Genomic DNA, 6,815 nt, shown 5'->3' on the forward strand with positions numbered 1-6,815 from the left:
CAACATTTCAAAACTTGCTTTCCCATGCAAGACAAGCATGCATATCACCAAGTTCTGAAGTGGGGGCAATTTGTAGATGTCTAAAATTTGTGATGGTCTAATCAACGTCAGATTAGTCAAGAAGTCAAACATTCTTGATTACGGTTCCCAACAATGGCCACGTGTCAAAATTCTAAAGGTTCAGACCTTTAAAGAAAAGTGCGGTTTAATTCAAATTAATTCAAATTTGAATTTGAATTCATTTCCATATAAAAGGTAACAAATCTTTTATTTATGAAAAATTTGCACAATCATTGGGTAGTTTTCAAATCAAACGCCCCACTTTTGGCCTATAAATACAAGGCCACCCTACACATTTCGAAAAGACAGACAGACACACACATACGCATAGAAACAAACATAACATCGAAGCTCTGACTCAACAAAAAAATCCAAAGTTTTTGAAGAAAAAGAATAACAAGCATGCCACACCTATGCCGTTCTTCATCCAAGGCCTTCACTCACTGTTTGAGATCAAGCCCCGCCGGCCCTTGTTCGAAGATCCATTTGAGCCATCTTCAACTTTGAAGAACTTAAAAAAAGTTCAACCACTGGTTCAAGATCATGCTCCCGAGGCCCTTGTACCGATTTCTGAAGGAGATTTGTGACGGCCTGAATTCTGAAGAACCCGGTGCGCCAACAAGTAACACGAAAACTGAACCATTAACGGGTCCCAAATGTGGAAGCTAAGTCAAAATGGTCAAATGGTGCCTTCGGACACCAATGACAAACAAGAAAGCATCATCTAGGTCAAACTAGACCATGAGCGCCACTAAATGGCATATACAAGGTCAACAGTGCAAAGTAGAAACATACAAATGGTGTCGACATACCAAGACAACGAACCAAAACATGGCCAACAAGGACAACAACATTTCGATCATCCGAAATGGTAATTCGGTCGGCCAAAATGAACCCAAAAGAAGGTCACATTCCGATCGTCCGAAATGAAGAACCGATCGACCGCGGACCCTTGGCCACTGGAAGATGCATTTCTGCTGTTCACTTAAATCCCAAAAGCAACCGGTCATCCGAAATGGAATATCGGTCTACCGAAATAGCTCGAAAATGTGCAGGAGAACCTGATATGCACCAGAAAATGAAAAAGGCCTCTTAGGCCTCAATTCCCCATTATACATTGGTCCAACATTAAATTTAAGTGTGTGTAAGCATATGAGCAAACCAGCAAAACTAATAAACATAAAGAGATGAAATACATTGGCTCACGGCCTCATTACATGTTAATTGTCCAAAATATGTTTCGTAAGTCCATAATTACAAAAGATATATCAGAATGAGCATGCTAAATATTTTGCATGCATCCAAAAAGTGTGTATGTCCACAACAAACTAAGGATGATATGCATCTAAAAATAGCACTTCTTTACCTGAAAAACAATAACCAACTGGGTGAGTAAACGAGTTACTCAGTAGGATGAAGTGCATGCGTATACCATAAAGTTTCATTGGTTCTTCTTAATATAATATAAACCAAACACATGTTGATTATGCCTCCTAACGTCTAGTTTTAAAGGGGGAGCTAAGGAATCATCCTAAGTTATAATGAAACAATTTAAAAGCAACCCACAATTGGTAAAATAATCAATCACAATGGTAATATTCCATAAGATACAACAAGCTACAACCCTAGGTTATTTCAACTTGTAAATTGAACGCGAAATCAAATAATGTGGAAAATTTGGGAGCGGTGTCCGTTCATGAACTCACAACACAAGACAATTAGAAGTTTGAGGCTTTTAACCCATAAGGAACTACCTAAGTGCGCACTATAGCCAAACTCTAGCCATGTCATGTTTTCTTGCCCTAAGTATTTCCAAAATCAAGTAAGTCACAACTTAACAAATAATTATACAATGCATGTAGTCACCTTCCACACACGTCCAATTTTTGAACTACACACAAGATATGCCCTAAGTCCTCAAGCTATAATGGCATACACAATGTCACGTTCGCAAGGTGATTACAACAATACATCTATAAGGTAATCAACATAGGAATTTTAATCATGCTAATATGGAATTCATTAAATCCCTAACTTGACAACAACATAGTCAAATATCACAATATAATTAATGGAAATTATAATACTAAAACATCATACTAAAACATCAACGTAATACAAGATTACCAACTTCTACTATGTAAAATAACAACACAAGAGTATAATCACATATAAGACTTGTGTAAAAATGATACTCTAGATTAGATATAATCAATAAACATCTAATACAATCCTAGAACATCATATTACATGCATATAATGTCTATTAACAACAAGGAACATAAGATACAATAAGGGGATAAATATATGACAACCCCTACCTCACTAGACGATTGTTCCTCTAGAATCCATGGTAACAAAACCAAATGGAAAAATTGAACATAGGTGTTCTAGAGATGGAAGAGAGAAAACTTTTGTTTTCAAGGTGGAAGACCAAATTCCCAAAGGAAGGGGTTTGAATTTGAGAAGTGGTGGCTAGGGTTTCAAGATTCAACAATGGTGGCCAAGTGAGGAAGATAACTTTCATAAGAAAATCCACTAACTAAATGGCTTTGTGAAGTCAAATATACTACACCAACACTACCTCACACACACACACACACACACACATCCACCCTCCACTTGTCACAAAACTAGGCCTCCTTAAAAGGTTTCATCTAGACCTTACACTTGTTACCATCCTAGGCTTCTAAGTGTTCCACCCCAAAAGTCAACATGTGATCCATGGAAAAGGTGACACTTGTCACACCTTTTAAGAATTGCAAAGAGGTCCTTCCTCTAAATATCTTAAATAAATATTTGCAAAATGGTCCTTAAGCAAAAATATCTCAAAAACATAATTATGTAAAACACTATGAAAAACCAAAATGTTTCTGAAGAAACTATGCATCCATACCCCCAGAAATTAAAAATAAACAAGCATGTTTTTTAAAGAAAATTAAGACTTACGTGGGCTGTAAAAGACAATATAATGCAATACACGTGGTGTCAAAAATCAGTTCCAAGCACCGAAGCCTACCTCGGGCACAACAAATCCCTAAGGCAACGCGAAAAAAGAATAAATCAAATAATTAAAATAAAATGAATGCCATAAAAATGAAAAAGGAAAAAGAAAACTCGGTCTTCACAACCTCCCACCTTAAAAGGATTTCATCCCCAAAATCAAATCATACCTGAAATCGCGAATGATCTGGGATACTAAGAACGAATCTCCTGCTCAAGCTCCCAAGTAGCCTCCTCGACTTCGTGGGGTATCCACAAAACCTTAGCCAATGGAATGATCTTGGTCCGTAAGACCTGCTCCTTGGTGTCAAGAATCTGGACTGGACCCTCCTTGTAGGTCATATCCTCGTTAATGACAACATATGCCCACCGCAAAACATATGATGGGTCCGGCTTATACTTCTTCAATATGGAAACATGAAAAAATTTGTAAACTCTGTCTAAATGTGGCGGCAATGCCACCTGATAAGCAACCTCACCAATGCGGTCCAAAATCTCAAACGGTCCAATGAACCTAGGAGACAACTTGCCAGTCTGTTGAAATCTTATAAGCCCCTTGCGTGGAGAAATCTTGAGAAAGACATGGTCTCCTACCTCAAAAGACAAAGATCTCATCCTCCTATCAGTATAACTCTTCTGTCTACTCTGAGCCGTAGCGAACTGCTGTCAAATCAACTTAATCTTCTCTGTAGTCTCAATGATAATTTCGGGACCTAAGGTGACTGTATCACCTACCTCGGTCCAACAAACTGGTGATCTATAAGGTCTGTCATACAACGCCTCAAAAAGTGCCATGCCAATACTGGCCTGGTAACTATTGTTGTAAGCGAACTCAACCAAAGGCAAGTAGTCCTCCCAACTACCTCGAAAATCCAAAATGCAAGCCGGAAGCATAACCTCCAATATCTGAATGGTACACTCCGACTGACCATCAGTCGGAGGATGAAATGTCGTGCTAAAATGAAGCCATGTGTCAAGAGCCTCCTGAAAACCCTGCCAAAAGTGAGATGTGAACCAAGGATCCTTATCTGAAATAATGGATACCAGAACCCCGTGAAGCCTGACAATCTACTTCACATACATCCCATTAAGTCTCTCTACGTCATCTGTCACTGCCATAGGCAAAAAGTGAGCCGTCTTAGTGAACCTGTCAACTATGACTCAAACGGCGTCATTCCCTACCTAGGATCTCAGAAGTCCCGTCACGAAATCCATTGTTATTTGCTCCCACTTCCACTCTGCCACTGGTAATAGTTGCAACAAACTCGCCAGTCTCTAATGCACTGCCTTCACTTGCTGACAAGTAAGGCATTTAGCCACAAACTGCGAAACATCTCGCTTCATACATTTCCACCAAAACTGTCATCTCAAATTGTGATACATTTTCGTATCACCAAGATAAATGGCAAGTCGGGAATAGTGAAAATCCCAAATAACAACTTCACGACAAGACAGAGGAATGAACATCATCCCCCTCTACCTGAGACCACTGTCTGAATGCAAGGTCTAACCCTCTACATTTTCGCCGCCTGAAATCAGGGTGCGGATGGACTTCATCTCCCCATCCTCCTATTGTGCCTCAATAACCCTGCTAACTAAAGCTGGTTAAGCCACAAGGCTAAACAAAATAGCAGGTGAAACATTTTCACATAACTGTAAACCAAGATCAGCAAGCTCTTCTAACATCTTCTATCTATGAATAGAAATGCTAATAAGAGTACCCCGTGATTTCCTACTCAATACATCGGCTATAATGTTAACCTTGCCTAGATGATACTACAACTTAAAGTCATAGTCCCCCATAAACTCCACCCATCTGCGCTGTCTCAAGTTCAAGTCATTATGTGAGAAAAGGTACTTGAGACTCTTGTGATTGGAGAAAACCTCAAACTTCTCCCCGTACAAGTCATGTCTCCACCCTTTTAGTGCAAAAATCACTGCTGTCAACTCTAAATCATGTGTTGGATAGTTCAACTCGTGAGTCTTCAACTATCTAGACCCATAAGTAGCTACCCATTCCGTTTGCATCAGAATGCAACCCAAACCTTCTCATGAAGCATCACAAAAAACTACGTAACCTAAACCATATTCAGGTATGTTCAAAATTGGAGCTGATGTCAACCTGACCTTTAAATCCTAAAAAGCAGAATCACAAGCCTCATTCCATATGAACTTGACTCCCTTGCGAGTAAGTCTAGTCATAGGTGCCGTTAAACGAGAGAAATCCCTAAAAAATCTCAGGTAATAGCCAGCTAGGCCAAGAAAACTCCGAATCTCGAACACACTTTTTGAACGCCCCTAATCTATCACAGACTCAATCTTAAATGAATCAACTGAAACACCACCCCCTGATATAACATGACCAAAGAACTTCACTTCGGGTAGCTAAAACTTGCACTTCTCGTATTTGGCGTACAACCGATTATCCCTAAGGATCTACAAAATTGTTCTCAAGTGATACTCATACTCCTCTCTCGAAGATGAGTACATGAGAATGTCGTCAACAAACACCACCACGAATCTATAAAGATAGTCAATGAATACACAGTTCATCAAATCCATAAAAGCTGTTAAAGCATTGGTCAAACCAAATGGCATCACCAGGAACTTGTAATGGCCATACCATGTACGAAAAGCGGTCTTGGATATGTCCTAATCCTTAACCCTCAACTGATAGTACCCTGACCTCAAGTCAATCTTTGAAAAATGTGTCGCTCCCTTCAACTGATCAAACAAGTCATCAATCATAGGCAAATGATACATGTTCTTGATCGTAGCATGATTCAGTTTGTGATAATTGATGCAAAGTCTCAAAAACCCATCTTTCTTCTTCACAAAAAGAGCCAGTGCTCCCCATTATGAAACATTAGGACGAATAAAGCCCTTACCTTTTAAATCATCCAACTGTCCCTTTAACTCATCCAACTCTGCCGGTGCCATATGGTACGGTACCATAGAGATGGGCACGATATCGGGAATGACATTAATGGCAAAAATAACTTCCAGTAAAGGAGGTAGCTTTGTCAACTCCTCTGGAAAGACATCAAAAAACTCCTCAACAACTGTCGAAAGAATGCGGATCAAACTCCTGTCTTCCTCAACTAGCAAACTAGCCAAGTAGGACCTGTAGCGACTCCAATCACCAATGTTGAAAACAAATGCTGGGTGAGGATCACTCCGATCTCCCACAAAATGAAAACAATCTCCCTTAGGAGTGCAAACGGACACCCTCCCGCGGAAGCAATCGATCGTGGCACAAAAGAAAGACAACCAGTCCATCCTGAGAATGACGTCAATGCTCGTTATGTCGAGAAGGACAAAATCGAACTCCAAAGTCCGCCCAGCTATCTCAATAGCACAACCCCAACAAACCAGGTCCAAAGACATTGAACCCCCAACTGGTGTGTCAACACAAAGAAAACGGTCCCAAAAAAAATTCTCCAAACCCAATGAATGTGCAAATGATGATGAAATGAAAGAATGTGATGCACCCATGTCAATTAAGACTCGAGCCCAAGAACTCAACACTGAAGGTCCTATGAAAGGTCTTGCTGAAGGATACCTCATACAACTGAAGGTTCTGCGGAAGCATCCACCTGTGGAAGAGCATAGACTCATCCCTGAGCCCCTGAACTCTGCTATAAACTGCCCTGATGGCCTGACTAAAATGTGGTAGTGCTAGGTGTAGAGCCTCTGGCTGGATAAGTGCCAACTGAGGTAACTGGCTGTGGTGCCTGAGGAACTCTAAACCC

The sequence above is a fragment of the Cornus florida genome, unplaced genomic scaffold (assembly GCF_030987335.1).
Source record: "Cornus florida cultivar Cherokee Brave unplaced genomic scaffold, ASM3098733v1 CherokeeBrave_3.0.0_Hap2_Chr01, whole genome shotgun sequence".
Lineage (NCBI taxonomy): Eukaryota > Viridiplantae > Streptophyta > Magnoliopsida > Cornales > Cornaceae > Cornus > Cornus florida.